Here is a 16,905-nt window from a genome sequence, read left to right on the forward strand (position 1 = left end):
AGGTCTACATCAAGAATATAGTTGGTGTCATTAACACTAAGTTATTAGGGCATTTTTTGTTGTGAAAACATTCCTCTGGTTAATGTTTCACTTAATTCTAAATTTAAAAGAGCTATAAAGCATATTAAATATGACAACAGAGAAAATAGGCAGTTTTAATTTAATATAATTTTGCAGCTTTTTTGTATCAGGTTGTTCTCTTTGTTTTTCATCAAAAATACAATGTAAGAAATGTTTTCTCTAACCACTTAATCTCTTTGAAAATATTACTAGTAAATTGTATGAAATATTGTGAAAGCATATGTACATATATTTAGGTTTGTAATGACTTTTGCTAAATTGTGCACTTTGGTGCCTCGAGTGATTGGAAGTAGCCAACAAACATATTTCCATTACCGACCGTCTCAAAATAATTTTGTACCAGTCCACCTCCAAATCAACCATTGTTCACATTCTTAGAACTGTGGACAGTTGTGGGGTGCAGGCTGACATTGGAGACACAAATAACTGCAACAGTAGTGCCATTTAATGTCACTCTTTATCCATGGAGAACAGAGTTGGAGTTATTAAGTGGGAAATGGAAAATGAATCTCTGCTAATAAATGACTTGAATTTAATAGCTGCTGACTTTGGGGTTATGTCATGCATCATGTACAAATATATCTGCCCTCACGAGTGACTATGGGTTCCCAAATGCAGCCACAAAGTTTCAGAGACCTGTTAGCACCAGAATGTGTGTTTTCAGCAGCAAATATCAGAAAGTTGTTGCTCTCCTGGTCCGTCAGCAGGATGAGTTCTTTTTGTTCAAACACTTTGTATGCATTAAGTAGCTGAGATGACACATTTTCAAAGCCTGTAGGAAAATTCAATAATTTAAAGAAATATATTGATCTTATTAAAAACCCTTATGGCTCTTTATTTGGATGGGTTCATTAGCAGAGATGAAAAATTCACCTCACCTTAAAGTCATAATTTAAGTTTGTCCTAGAGCCCTCTTTTAATGACAGTTCACTATGCTGTCCTTAAAATCCTTAGTTTTCAGAGACAGATTTGAACTGTGCTGGATATGATTAGAACTGGCTTCCCTTGGAAATATCCAAATATGCTAAAATAAAAATGTTTTGCAGCAGCGTCCTCTCTGGAATGGCAGGAGGAACAACTTCATCTGCATTGCCAACTGTTTCAGGAGTTTATGTTCCCATGTTCAAGCATAGTTCAGTGTCTAAAGCTTTTAAGATCAGGTACCTCTCTGAAACACCTATTTCTGCCATTTGACTTCTCCCTTGTGGTCTGACAGGCCTCAAAGGATCAGGACTGAAAACTTGCTGCTGAAGGGATGATGCAATGGCCTCAGGCAGGACAAGACTCCAGGTGACCTGGTAAAGCTCCAGAACAGGACTCCTGACAGCTGATCTACCAACATCAAATGAATTAACTCATGCGCTATGGTTGCTGAACTTCCAGCCCCTCTGACCCAAGGAAAAGTTTCATGGTGGTGTTTGTCTGCTGCAGCTCCTTGTGAGCTCTACCCAGATGATCTCTGCTCATTTTTTCCCCATGAGTAAAGCAGGTCTTTCTGTAAACTGTGCTGCCAGTCATCTTGTTTCTGCAAAAAGGGAAAATCTGCCCAGTGGTGCAATGGCAAATATGGGTGTGCTGTTCAGTTCATATTACAATAATTACAGTGTTAAGTAATGGGTCATTGATGTTGCATGACAGCAGATGAGTAATGCTTTTGATGATGTTAATGGATACCAGGAAAAGATTTCAAGGGGTGCATTCATTTGACTCTGTTTTGCTCACCCGCCTACAAATTTCTTTAATTTCAAGTGAGCTTCCTAAAGCACAGGAAAAAAAAAATCACAGTTGCAAACACTGAGCCATGAAATATTGGCTGGGAAGTTGGGGCAGTTAATTCAGACAAGTACAGAGCTGTTTGGATGTTATGATTAACAAGGAAAATATTTTAAGCCGGCATGACAAACCAGTGCAAAAGCCTTTCAATGAGATATACTTAAATTGCTGCTGTTAGAGTGAACAAACTAGATTGATGTAATGTCCCCATGTAGACATGCCCTTGCTCTGCTTGCCTTCCTGCTTTGATCTGAGATCAGGGAGTGAGATGAAAGCAGAGCAGAAGAGTGCTCCCTATTGTACCTCTGTAAGTGATCACATCTATCTTCATGTGACGCCATGGCAGCTGAGGCCAGCTCAGGTGGCGGAGCTGATTTCCCACAGTTATAAATGCAAAGGGACTGCGGGCAAGGAATTTCAATGAGGGGCACTTGATTTTGCAACTTGTTTCCAAGGCTAACGAGCAGGCCCTAAGTCAGCTGACTGAGCCTTTTTTTGTACTGCCCATCCATTTAGCCATGTTTTTGGGAAGGGGTTGTGCTAGAGGCAATGGTGAATATGTAGGTCCCCTGTTCATTTTACAGCACAGGACACTGTTATTTAAGTGACATACGCAAATTAGCAGTAGTCTCTTAAAATTAATGTAGCCGTTCTGACATAAAAGAGAGGAAATGAGCACAGTGTAATTGAACATGTTAGTTATTGATGTGATGTATGGGAAAATGAATACACATTGTTGATAGATCTATGTACACACAAGAAATTATTACTTATTTGTTTTCTACTAGTAGCAAGGAATAGGAGTCATGAGCCCAAACAGATTGTGTTAGGTGTCATATAGAAAGACTGTCTTCATCTGAAAGAGCTTACAACACTGACTATACAGCTATAGTCATCCTGCTTGGCTAAGCTTGCAAGGATGCAGTGTGATTTGTTTTCATTCAGGATGAAATTTTTTTATTCCCTGGTGAATGCAGTGTGGAGAAAATAGTAAAATCTTGTTCTTCTGAGTTTCCATACCTGCTGGATGCAGTAATGTGACAGCTTTTTGCTGGAAAACAGCACTACTGGAGCAATAAATCACACCCTTCTGCAGAAAATGTTGAAATTAACTCAGTGTTTATAACTTCCATACAAAAAGCCTTTTCTTCTGCTGTCCATGGATCAAATTTTCTTTTTATACACTCACACAGAAGCTAGCTTAATTCTGCACTTGATAAGTTGCTGCTGTGATTTTTTTCATTGTTTATACAATAACAGGGAATTACTCTTTGGAATCTTTAAAGGTAACCATCCTTCACAACAAGAATCTTTGTCTACTCCAGTAATGTTAATGGAAATAAGACAGCATATATCATTTTTTAAATTAGATATTTTATGGCCCATAACTGAATAAGGGTCAAAAGCTTCAAATATGTTATAAATTATTTGTTCATGCAAGCAAAATGGCATCACATTCACTTATCTTGTCTGTAGATTCTCTGTGAGAATTATAGACTGAGATCTAGAAAGAGAGTTTACCTAATGTTTAGAAAAAGACTCATTAATATTGCATGCTAGTTCCTTCAAGTAAATGTTTTGTTTTCCTTACCACCATTGATCAAACTTTTCCATGTCAAACCAGTAAGAATTGAATAAGAATTCAGTAATCTGAATCAGTCCATTCAGACCATTGTTCTTTTTATGGCAGTGGTTGATGATGGATGCTTAAAATCCTCAAAATTACCTGAATTGGAGGAATTCCCTGTTCTGTACTGAATTAAAATGTTATTTTAAGTACTAGAGAGTAAAGGAAGATCTCGAACAGTGTCATTTTCTTATTTTCTATTTTATTGACTGGGATGCACCCATATGAAAAGAAGAGATGCTGAAGGACGTTAGTTCAGTTTGACTCTGGCCATGGGCTTTTCCCACAAGACTAAAATATTTAGTTTTATCTTCTAGAGACCTAGTCCTGTGCCTGCAAGAGCTGTCAGTAGTTACTGTGGTTGTGAAAGCTGATTCTGAGTTTGCATGAGAATGAATAGCTTTCTACTCCGGCATTTCAGCATTTGTACTAATTTAGTGCTTTCCACAGAACAGACGTTTGGACTTCTGAGAGTGGGCAGTACTAGGGAAAAGGCAAGCCGTTCTTTATTCACTCGAAGACGGATGGAATGGAGGCAGCCAACAAAATTAGCTACCTCCCTGGAGGCTATGGAAAATAGTCTCCATTGTAGTTCAGAGCTGGACTTTCATGAGCATAGACAGACAATTGCATGAAATGGGGTTGAATTATGGGTAGGTAGTTTAGTAAGATGGACTACTGCCCACTGGGGAGAATTTTGGAGCTGTGAAAAAATGATCTCTGGTAATGATAATGGATGTAAAGATAACAGTTTATCTTTGACTGAGATGACTTTCCAAGGTTTTGGCTTTGTTTCTTTTCCTGAGCATCAGATTCATCTACATAGAACAAAAGGAGCAATGCAAATAAAAAAGTGTGGGGAAAAAATTTTAAAATAACATATACTTGCACTTTTATATAGCACAAACAAATCAATTTTATGTAATTTACCTATTTCTACTCTGAATGATGTTATTTAAAATATTTAGAATTTGCAATGTTTATGCAGGAATCTAGGGCTAATAACACAGCAAGTAAGTCTAAATAATAGTCTAACATATAATTCAATTATAGCATATTTTAATATAATCAATTTGTACTAAAACACATTAAAAGAGACAATCTGTCTCATTCAAATTCAACAGACATTCAGTTCAGCTGGAATAGGACTTATTTCAGCCTCATTCATACTGAATTTTCAGATACAGTACAATTACACAGGCTTAAACAAAATTACAAAATACTTAAAGAGCTACAACACTGAAAATATTTGAGTGGCAGCATGTGTATATTTTTTATGACATAGTGTATCATTGCCTTTTCAAATTTGAGTAAATTACAGTTTTGCAAACCATAATTATGTGGGATCATACTTGATGGTTACACTTTGTAATGCTGAGCCAATATTAATGAAGTTTCTCTAAATTTTTATATACTTTCTCCTATCTCATGTTGGTATTTATGTGCTTTGGGTAATTACAGCCCCCTATAACTTTTGTACGTGGTTGAATGCCACTCCTATAAATCTATATATATTTGGGATCCAAAGTTTTGCATTGTGGTTCTCATCACAGCTCTCTCATCTGAGTGATACTTTTGACTCATTTACCACCTCAGAAACAGATCAGATTCTGTTTAAGGCAAGCATCTTCAACTTCAAGGGTTACAGAAAGAGGGAGAGATTATTTGCCAAGGCCTTTACGTGCTGCACTGCCAAAGACTAAAGCACTAGGATTAATATTATTTCTGTTGAGAATAATAAACAACAACAACAAAAGAAAATTTTACAACTTTAAGGATGTATATTTTGCAGGTGTCAACAAAGGCGGAGGACACCAACCTCTGTGATGAGAGAAGCTATGTTAGTAGTCTGAAATCTGTCTTTAGGAAATGTACATCTGTGCCTGTGTGGTGTATGTATGTTAGATGCTCTCTGAGCACTACCCCATGGAAGCTGTGCTTTTTAACTTGGGTTTGAGCTATAAGATGCTGTATGGGCCTTTTGAACCCCTGTGCTGTGCTTGACTGGATTTCCTAATGACATTTGCCCTCTCTACCCTTCAAATTATTGAAGTTTGAACTAATTTTTTTGCTAACTTCATGTGAACAAAGGATCCCATTTCTGATCAGCTTCTTTTACTGGTGAGTAGTGCAGTGACTGGTGAAAATCCAGCTTTCTGGACTACAATGTCGTTCCCTATTTAATTTAGGAACTTCTTTCAGCTTGTTTCCCCGCCCTCCTCTGTTGCCCAACTAGTAAATTTTTCTGGGTTTTTTGGTTGATAATCTGAGTTGTCTTTGTTTTGCCAATAAAAGAAAATGGAGGAACTGAGATCTCCGTGTGCTCTGTTACAGTCCAAATTGGAGAGAGAAGCAGAGCTGAGTTTGATTCCCAGTTTTCCATTTCATCTAGTAAGGCAGGTAGTTAAAATTTCCCTGTGGCGTGCTGTCTGCCAGGCAAGACCAGCCTGCATGTTGCCCCAGATGCTGTTGGTTCTTATGTGCGTTTCAACAGCAACATGTGCCTGTGATTGCATCTTTATCCCTAGTCCTTCTGTTTTTTCCAGGAAGACTTACCTCTCACAGTGGTCCTAGTAGCTCTCTAAAATTTGTGAGGTGGCTGTTAGATTTTTCTTTTTCTATTCTTTCCAAATGTAGATTTAATGAACGTAATTGGGATGCAACCACTCCAGCCATATTCTGTTACGCCTAATAAATCTTCGTCATTCAGCATCCTCTCTGATTCTGTTTCCATGTTTGTCTGGCTCCTTATGGCTATAACTATTTCTGTGAATTAATAATTTTCTCATTATTTGCTTTTCAGTTCAGAACTTTTCCATTTCTGCTTTTCTGGATGTGTTGAAGGTAGATGGGATTTGCAGTAGGTAAGAAAGTTTTTGTCATTTTCTGTTTACTCTTCTCATCTCCTTTTCATTTATTTGCAAGGATGTGTGTGGAAATCTGGTCCAGAAGCCTGTGTGTGGAAACTCACCACCTGAGAAGGCAATTACTTATTTTGAATCTGGCCCTCTGTTTGGTATATCTAAGTGACCTTTCCCTGTGTTCATCATCAGCTGTGGGTGACCTTGAGATGAAAGGTGAGCAAGTTCTGCATGTCTCTTAGCTTTGAGAGTTGAATTAGTCCTAGAGGGACCAAGATCTGCTGTAACCTGCAGCTCCAAGGAAAGGTGTGCATGCTGATAACCATGAAGTAGCTAAATGCAAAGGGTTTCACACACCAGACTCTGATGATTTATCTGGAGTCCTCTCTTGGGAAACTGACCCTTTGCTCTCTGAGGAGAAAATCCTGTTTAAAGAAGTGCTGTGGCCAAGACAGCCAAACGTGGGGAGAGGAGTTTGGACATAAGGCTGTTTAGTAAAGTTACTGTGGCACTCGCAGAAAAACCTTGTGCAGAAGAAATAATGCGGGCCAAATTTTCTACCAACAGAGTCAGTTTTTTCCTCCATAGAAAGAAAAAATCACAGAGAAGCCTGTGATTTTAAAATTATTATTATCATTTTTATTTCTTATTCTGTCCCAAAAGCTATTGTTGAATGATTTACTGTATAGTCCTAAGATGGAAATCATTTAGTTGACTATCTAAGCTATTTTGCTATGAAAGGAGATGTTTGTGGTTAATCACTGTGCTCTTGGCAGAAAAGAGAAGGTTATTGCTCTTATCTTATTGCTGCGCTCCTTGAAGAGTATTCCTAGTGCTGGGCTCATTCCTACCTTGGCTCTTGAGTTGCTTTTTTTCTTTTCCAAACCACTCCACCCTTGCTTTAAAGGGCTGGCAACATAGACTTCAGCAGTTGCAGTAGCAATTCTGTAACATCTGCCTTTCAAACAGATGATTTTTTTTTTAAACGCAAACCCAAGATATTACAGCAGGATTAAGGACCCACAATCTGTCATTTGTGGTGTACTGCCTTTAGTGGAGTTAAATTCAGCTAGACTATACAATCACATGGCAATTATATAGCTTTAAAAAATGTGTGAAATGCTAGGTTTTATTTTAAAGGCAAATAATTCATTTAATGGAGATATTTTCCCTCATCACAAACATGTTAAAAAAAAGTTAAATACGTAAAAGTCATAACATCCCACTTCTGATCTTTTTTTCATGTTTCAGTGATAGACCATTTGTCTTAAGCCAAAAAGAGATAAAGCACATCTGACTTTTATGTCATTTGCTCTTACCCACAGGAGCTGCTTTGTCATGTTGCTAGCATTATATAGATCATTTGTACCAGAGAGGAAAGAACCGAGAAACCAGTGAATTGCAGCTGCTTTTTAAAAGGACCTGAAAATCAATAACAAAGTATTGTTTTCTATAGAAGTTTAGGTTCCTCATGCATCCCTTCTGACATGTGGATATAGCTATAAATTAATTTAGTTTCAGTAAAGAATCTAACTTTCTGTGGACTGACTAGCTGACATGCATTAGTGATATAAAAATAACACACCTTGGCAGGATAGCTTTCGAGGAGTGCCGAACTCTGCAAGTTATTTTTATAGTTTAATGAGATATAGGCCCATACTTCCAGAGGGATACACAGTGAACAGAGCACTCTATAATTTACCGCTGTAAAATGATCAGGATTCATGCTGTCTATAAAACATGAAAAACATTCTTCATTCCTTACCAATTAGATCATAGTTACAACTCTCGGCTCCTTTGAGCTTAAAAGAAAATTCTAACTGCTAGACATAAATGAATGCTGTGGTTAAATTAAACCCTTCAAGAGCCCAAACAGGCTTGAAAGAAATGCCTTCTGGATGTTATTAACATGCATATTTAAGTGCTATTTTTAAAATTTAACTGCAAGCCATAGCAAGCACAAATGTTTATAATAGCTATTTCAGAATTGAAGCATTACTTTGAAAAGCATTTTCATTGCTCCTAATTTCTTCCCAATAATTTTATTTCAGTTTTTACTATTGCTGATTTTTTTTAATTTTATTTTTTTGCATGTGATGACAGAAAACTTGCACTGAAGGCCTGAGATATATTTTTCCGTGCTTGAAATGATGCTGCCTTAAAATATGTCACAAACCAATGCAAGGCTCATTTCCTCAAACACGTCTGATTTGCTGAATGAGCAATCCTATTTATTTCAGTGGGACCTCAATGTAGGAAAGGTAGATGCACATGTTTGCAAAGTCAGTGCTTTGGTCTTGTGCTTCAGTTTACAGATGTATCTGCTTACAGCACAAAATTATCTGTGGCTTGTCCTGCAGTGTAGGGAGCATAAAGCAGTGTGGGGGAGCAGGACGCAAGAAAAAGAACAGATAGCAAAGGGTTTTGGTTTTCTGTGACAGGTTGCTGGTGTGGTTAATCTTCTCTGCTTCGGTACTCCACATTTTCAATTCTTTTGCAATTTGGTCACACTGACAAGCCACAAACACTGCTTGTTCCTTACAAGAAACGTTGATTGCTAGACAGAAATGAATTCAGGGATGGCTGAGAGGTGACCTTGCAAGACTTCGAAATATCAAAGTGTGTCATTCTAATATGCCTGATAAAAGTGTCATTTAAATATCCATGGAAACTGGCTTTCACGTTCAGCTCAGGGGCTTTGGTCATAAACAAAATACTGGACTGTGAAGGGATTTCAAAGATGTACCTGGTGCATTTGATCTCTGTAGCTAATTCTTTCCCTCAATTCAGTCCTTTGGAAGGCTATTGAAGGTGCAGCTAAGCTAAATGTTCAGTGGGAGCACTGTGATCTGTTTACTGCTTTGATGTTCTCTATAGGCTACTGCTTCCTGTGAACAAGGAGTGCATGGGAAAACACACATGAATCCCCTCCTCTTCACTTAAAAATTAAAAATGCATTCATCTCTGCATATGTCTATATTTGCATGTAATAGGTGGGAAGCAAGCTAAACAGTCCTATCCAGGCAGCAAAATCAGTAAGGATTAGTGTCCCATTTTCGCTGCAAGTTTGGAGATGTGTTTATGCTGTGCACTGTCATTGTGATCATCTCCAATGTTTTAGTTATATAAAGAGTGTTTAAGTATAGGTGGTTATTTAACTAATATAATGAACTATGGAACTAGAGATAATAAGTGAATTAAAGGAGATAAACAGTACATATTATTTGTTTTCTGATTTTGTACCAGCTGAACGAGACAGCTATTTTTCCAGGCTGTGGACAAAGGTTACCATATCATTCGATACAGCCTTTTAAAGATCATCACTGTAGAAGTGAGAGTTATGCTTTTATTACTATATTATCTTGTTTAGCAACAGAATATTGGTAAAATGACAGTTAGTTTCTCTCATTGTTAGTATAAATAATTTTTTCTGCCTTTTAAAATTTCACCAAAAGTCTTTGGGGAATCGATCATTATATCTAGGTATGCAATGCTATGAGAAAATAGCTGCTATTTTTCTGTTTTTCCTTGGCTTCATAATTATTGAGTAGATTAGCATGCAAAAATAAAAACAAACAACAAAATGAAACACAGTGTTTTTAAAGTACTTGACACCTTTTGTTTTAAATCTTAATCAGGACTTCCAGGTTTTCTAGATTAATTCAATAATATCTTCCTAGATTTTTGGTCTTTTCCCGATACTTCATTGATTTTATTTTTTATTTTTTTTTAGGCTTTATACCACCTATGACATACAGGCATTCAGCAGTTTTCTTGAGAATGTAAAAATGACAGGATCCTTTTCACAAGATGCTCTTTTTTTATACAAGACAAACATAAGAATAAGAATGTCATTAAATTGGAATAGCTGATTTGGAATAACTAATGAAGGACACTGTTACTTTTATGTGAGAGTTTTAAAGCATTTTTAAGTGCAAGTTAATTGAGCCTACTCACACTCTTTGGGGTGAAGATTTAATTAATATTATCCTCTTCATCACAAGTCCCAGCTGTGAACAGTCCTGGGCCTCTCCTGGACAGTAAAACCAAGCAATAAACAGCTGTGTGTTTTGTGACTAGATGGGACTGATGTTTCCTTTGAAGATGTGATCCTGCTGACCTTATTAAAAATACAATGCAAGGAGCTACCTTGGAGCAGGTGAGAAAGTCCTGGGAAGACTGCTTAAGATAGCCAGCTATATACAATTTCTGTTCACCATTGGTCTCCCCTGGTGAATTTTCCCGTGGGTACCAAAGTCATCCCTCTCTATCGTGTCAGCCCTGGCTGTGTGGCAGGGCTTGTCACTGCAGGAACAGCCGTGAGAAGAGCAGAACCACATGCTCCTGTTGCAGGTGCTCAGTCCCAGGTCATAGCCTCAACTTCAAGGACAACATGTTTTTGCCAATGTGTCAATGTAAGAACAGGAATGGTCATAGCATGGGCACAAATTCCCTTCTGCAGTAAATAAACTCTGCTGCAAGGACAAAACCATCCAGTTTCCAAGAGTTTCCATCTCTTGTCTTCCTCCTGTGTACAAACATTGGACATATGGAGGGAGGGAGAAAGGATAGGAGATGAAAACTGTCATACAGGTAGAAGCACTATGAATGTAAATTAAATTTCTACCTCTGCCAAGACTGATACAACAGAGGAGAATAGGAAGGTTTTAGTTAAGGAAAGAATCTAGTCATGGACTGAAGTAACAAAACATATAAAGCCTACTGTCTTTCACTTAGCTTACTTATTTCAGTTTCCTTAAGGTGTGGGACACAGAGTGCAGTAATCTACAAAGAAGTCCCATAACATGGCCTGAATTGCATGGTAGCTGTGTGCAACATGAGGTTTGACTTCACCCTGTGTAAAGGAAAAACGTCATGCCCTGACTTGGAGCAGAGGTGGGAAAGAAGACCAATAACTAGTAAATGCCAGGGGAAGTTTGTGACATGAGGGCTGATGGTAAATGGAAATAAGAAACAAACTGACTAGAGGTCTTTTAAAGATCTGACATGCAGAAATGGTGGGTGGAATAGGGAAGGGGTTTGCCCATGCTCTTGTGTTTTGGAGAGCAGTCATGCTTCATGAAAAGGTCTAGAGTAAAAAGAAGTTTTTGCTCACTTTGGCTGTGGGGATAGCTTCTTTGATGTCCCACTTACTCAAGCAACTTCCTACTGCTCTACTTCAAAAGAGACTTTTGGAACTCCAGGGCATTTTGATGAAGTGTCCTCAAAAATGCTGTGCCTGTTGGCTGTGGTGCTGGTGGGTCCACAAATCATCAGATGATTCAATGACACAGCCACCATGGAGGTTATGAGTGGAAATGGAGCAATCTGAGGAGTAACTGTTGTAAATGTATGTGGTCAGTCATATATACATTATCACAGCTTGCTTTACACTAACTGTCTCCTTGGGGAAAGGAAAACAAATCAAAGTTGCCTGAAACAGTGCAAATTTTGTGTGTGGGGACAGGGATGTTGGGGGAGGAGTGGTTCTGATGTCGTAATCTACAATAAATATAGGGTCAGACAAGGGGAAAAAAATAAGATAATGAGATGTCCAAACACTGGACAAAGCAGGTGTAAACTGATTGATCAGTCTCGTTTTAAAGGACACTGCTGACACACAGTAACAAAGTACAGTGCAGGGAGAATTTTGAAAGTGACAGAAAGAGAGGGCTTTAATGTTTCAGAACTCAGCAAGCTCAAATTAAAGATGATACTCTTTTCTACTGACTGAGACTGTAACCGAGCTGCAGAGTTAGATCAGAGGGCTTGAGATATGAGGACTTTTGCATGCCACACAAATAGGGCTTTTTCGGTTTTGAGAAGACCCAGTGGATTTGGAGCAAGCCCAATCTGTCTCTTCAGTTAACTAATAGACAAATACTACCGGTGGGTGAAAGGCCTTTAACCTGGTACATTTGTATTTGCAAGAAGGGAGCTGTGCATGGACATCTAGTCTTTGCATCCTGAAGTGGCCCTCCAGGGTCTCTGATGTGGTCTTAAAAGGTATACCTGGTATGTAAGTGACGGCCAGTGTGTAAGTAAGTGGCTTCTCTTATCAGAAGTGTACATGTTTTAAAGCACAGCATCCTTTGTTGGCAATGTAGTCTGGCATGAAGTCTGCATAGCTGTTAAAGCTGCAAGACTGCTGCCCTGGGGCTCCTTGAGCATTGTGGAGAATTTGGTTCCTCTTTTTTTTCTCCATTCATAGATGACTGTCTTGAAGGCAGTGTAGTGTTGGGACCTAGAGCTTGATCAGAAAATGACTGGAATAAATGACCTATTATAAAGTTTCCAAGAGGCTGCCACTTTGAGTTTGATTTTACTCCTCCCTGTTCGTTCTGCTGCTCACCTCACTCTCTCCTTCCCTCTCCCTTCCTGCTTGGTCCCTTTTCCACCTTTTTTATTTTTTCTTGTTCTATTGCTGACATTCTCTTTCCGACGCCTCCTTCTTCTCTGCAGCCTGTTCTATGTCCTTCCTTTATCTTTTATGTCCACATGTCTTTTTTAATCTACTCTCTTATTTTTTCATCCACATATCCTACCCTTTGAGCTTTTGCTTCCTATCTCTATCGAGTAATGACAGTTATCTCTTTGTGTGAGGGGATTGGAGACATGCAGTTAGGGGACATACTCTGTTACTCTCCTTTGCACACTCTCTCCTTGCTTTATTCTCTCAGCTACTTTTTACCAGCCTTCTCTTCCTATTCCTGTGAGACACATCCAGAAGCTCAGTTTTTCTGCAGGAAGCTGTGGTGATTATTGATTACCATATTGTGGGAGCTTTTTCTTTCCTCACTTGGCTTTCCTAGTTTCTCCTCCATTTCTTCTGTTTCCCAGTATTCTTCTTTACTTCTTATCCCTCCATTTTCTCCTCTTTCAGATGAAGTTTTCTTCACAAAAAGGGAAAGGATTGCAAAAGTCGGCTAACATGAACAGCCCCATACCCACCTTTTACACACATTAAACTAACTGCACAAACCCACAGAGAGTCTAATGAGGTGAAAAGCAGCAGGAATCTAGATTTCCGCTGCCTGTCTAGAAGTTCTTTGTTTGCCAGAACTCTGACTTCTGGTGAACAGGAGGTTTAATCTCTAAGTACGAGTTTATTTGCAATTCATGAATTTCTTTGTGAAATGGACATCTGAAATACTTGAAGGATGCTTCACAATAGGGTTGGGGTACTGTAGCTGAAGTTCAGCATGGCCTTGGACCACTTCTGAATCATGAGTTTCCTTTGTCCAAAGGCTGATTTTTGTTCTGTGATTCTATTTCATTCCTGTGCTGCATCTTCTGTATTGTCTGTGAAACCAGATGGTGAGGGCCTTGATGATTTTAATGGAAAAGTGAAGGAGCTGGAGGGAAAGCAGTAGCCAAGACATTTTTTTAAAATGTGTAACTTGGATGGTACTTTATAAGTCTCTCTACTATTGAAGTTTATTAGGTTTTTTGGTTGGGTTTTTATTTTGCTTGTTTTTATTATATTTTTTTCTTTTTTTTCTTAATCCTTAAAAATAGAGGCTGAGAAATATTCTGGTAAGGTCAAGAGAGGAAGTCTGCAGTAGCATGGCATGCATAGTAACTTCTAGTAAATTACAGAAATTTCATCATAACTGAGTTGGAAACTTTTACTAGTTAGAATATTGTCCTTCTGTGGAATCACCAATAAATTGAGTTCTTCTTGTGTATAGAAGTGAAGCAAAATATAAAAGAGAAGGAAGCCAGAAGCAGTACAAACACAAAAGATGAACTGGGGCTCTCTGCTATTGAAACATTGGTCTCAGTACTGACCTAGTCTTCATTTTCTAACATAATATGTAAATAAGGGCCTATACATGATAATGGTTTGTAAAACCAACAAGTTTTTTTATAAAGTGATTCCGTTGTTTTAGCTACATCTCCAGGGCCAAGTAACCTACTATGTCATGCTTTTATTCCCTTTCCCTCCCTACTGCTCAGTGGCAGGAACAGAACCTCAGCAGGCAGTGCATCCTTTCTTTCTTCCTTGGAGTTAGTGGGAGAAAAGTGAAGAATGAAGGGTCTTGGTGCTGTATCCCTGCAACTAAATGGATGTGGGCAGCAGGACTTTTTCCCTCCTCAGTGCAGAGCTGGGAAGGAACCACTATCTTCTGGACTAGCATAAAATGCTTCTCTTGACTATGGACAGATAAGCAAATTCATCCTTCCTGTGAATGTTCCTTGACTTATTTAATGACTTCAAACACAACCTCGAGTTGCTGCATATCAGCTGAACTGCAGTAGGTGGCTGTATGCTCGCTTCTAGCTGTTGGCAAAGTAAGGTAAAACCCCTTTTCTTAAACTTAAGTAAAAGAGATTTAAATTACCTCACATTTGCAGTGGCTAAGAGCCAACATACAGCTTATTACACTAGTGCAGCTGATAGGGAATTCATCATGCTATTGCAAATTGATCATGTAACTGACCCCTTCTGTAAAGTTTTACAGTGATAAGACAGATCCTAATGGGATTTGATGTGTTATCCAGGATATCCTGGTAAAAACACCTAAAAACTGAAAGTAGTTCATGGTACAAAGGGCAACTTCATTAATAATTATTCTCCACAGGTAAGGAAGGAAAGTAGTCCCTGTAACAGGAGAATGAACTAGGCTGCATTAGCAGAGACAAACTTTGCTTTAGCTTCGCTAGCGATGTCCTGAGCCAGCAATTGTTTGGTGTCATGAGAGCTCTTTATACAGCCCTAGTTACATGTCTATGTAGGTGTCCTTAAAGCTCCCCTAAAAAAAAGGTGGTGCTGCAGCTCACTAATTTCTAGCAGCAAGTTTCTGAGGACTCTCAAAATTATAAGATATTTTTGTCATTCTCTGTCATTCATTCTGTCTAAACTGATCTGAGGCAGCACAGATTTTAACATGAAGAAATAATCTAATTTCAAGACAGTGAGGTTTTTAGGCATAAGTGTATTGCCTCAGGCTTGTAAAGTTACCAGCAATCATGGAAATTTGTGTGGTTTTCCTCGAGCTTGGCTGTCTTTCTCCTCCCATTGGTGGGGGATAGAAGTGATTCTACACTGGGACTCTCATTGCCATCCACCATAATCAATGTCTCTAATCAGTGTTGTTCTGCTGGCATCACACATGGAACAGAGCAGAGTGTCTGGTGAGCACAATGCAGAGACTGGAGGAAAATGAGGAAGGGAGGGGGAAAGAGGCAGGGAAGAGGGTGGGAACAAATTCAAGAGTCAAGCTTGAAAAAGCAGAAAAAGTAGTCTTCGGGTATTCGTTGCAATTCAACAGGAATGTTGTTAGACTGTGCACTTCATGCTTTCTCTCTCCATGAGCACCTCATCATTCTTGTTTTATTGGCATCAGTGTCTGCAGCAGCATGTGTTTGAATTTGATGCACTCAACTATTCACTGGAAGTATAGTCTGAAGCAAACTAGTGATGCAGAGGGTAGTTAGCAAAGATGGACGCTCACAGAAAACCTCACAGAAAACTACTTGAAATTTGGTAAGTATTCTGTATTGGAGGTTGATTTGTGACCACCATGCAGTTTTCAGACTATCCTAACAGTGAAAATAATCACAAGTTTCAAATAACAAAATTAGCTTAAAAATGCTGTATTTTACTGAATAAAATTGTACCAGAAAAAGTGTAGTGCAGTAACTGGATTAATCATAGGGGATTACGTTGAGGGAGAGGGCAAGTGAGCAGAAACACAAGAAAAAACTACATATAAATGAGGCAGCTAGAAGTAGAAAATGTAGATGACAAACATTTGTCTTAAATTTCTGTAACAAAGCAATGCTTCTGGTACCAGTACCCGTTATAAGACTGGAAGAATACGGCTGCCTAAATTATCACTCTGCTTGGACTGTTAAAGAGTTCATGGTGTATCATTAAATATATAGTTCTACCTGTCTTGCCAGGCCACATTTAATGAGCAAAATTTCTTCCTCTCTGATCTGCACCTCAGTTCCTCAAATTTCTACCTCAGGTCTTCTGTCAGCCATCTGCTACTCAATGAAAACAAGCATTAAAAAAGTCCATTGGACACAAATCTTCATGTAAACTGAACTTTTTATGAGTCCTGCCCAGATCACAAGTGGCATATTGATATCCTGTTCCTATTGTTAGTCACAGCATTTTTGGTTTTGGCCATATTAATGCTTCTTGCTTTAATATTTGTACCCTTTTTCTTTTCAAAAAGTGAAGCTCAATTATTTTTATTTTAGCAATCAGTGATTGATTTGGTGAACTAATTCCAGTTCACTGCAATTACTTTAGCTCAGCAGCAAATGGAAAAAAAGAGCCTCTGTATTGATGCTATGTGCCAAGTAGATTATGCTTCTTTAAAGGGATGCATTGTCTTGCTCTTGTATGTGGAAGGATGATTCAAAATTATTTCATTATATATCAAAGGTTTTCCTCTGTCTTTAGATCTTTATCAAATACTTTTGTGAGACACTTTTAGAAGGTTCTGACTTAGGGAAGGTAATAAGATGGTTCCCTTTGAAGAAAATCTAAACCCACAAATGAAAGAGTATGTGCTTTTGAAATGCTGCAAGAAGAGTTTTTATACT

Source organism: Accipiter gentilis, chromosome Z (assembly GCF_929443795.1).
Source record: "Accipiter gentilis chromosome Z, bAccGen1.1, whole genome shotgun sequence".
Taxonomy (NCBI): domain Eukaryota; kingdom Metazoa; phylum Chordata; class Aves; order Accipitriformes; family Accipitridae; genus Astur; species Astur gentilis.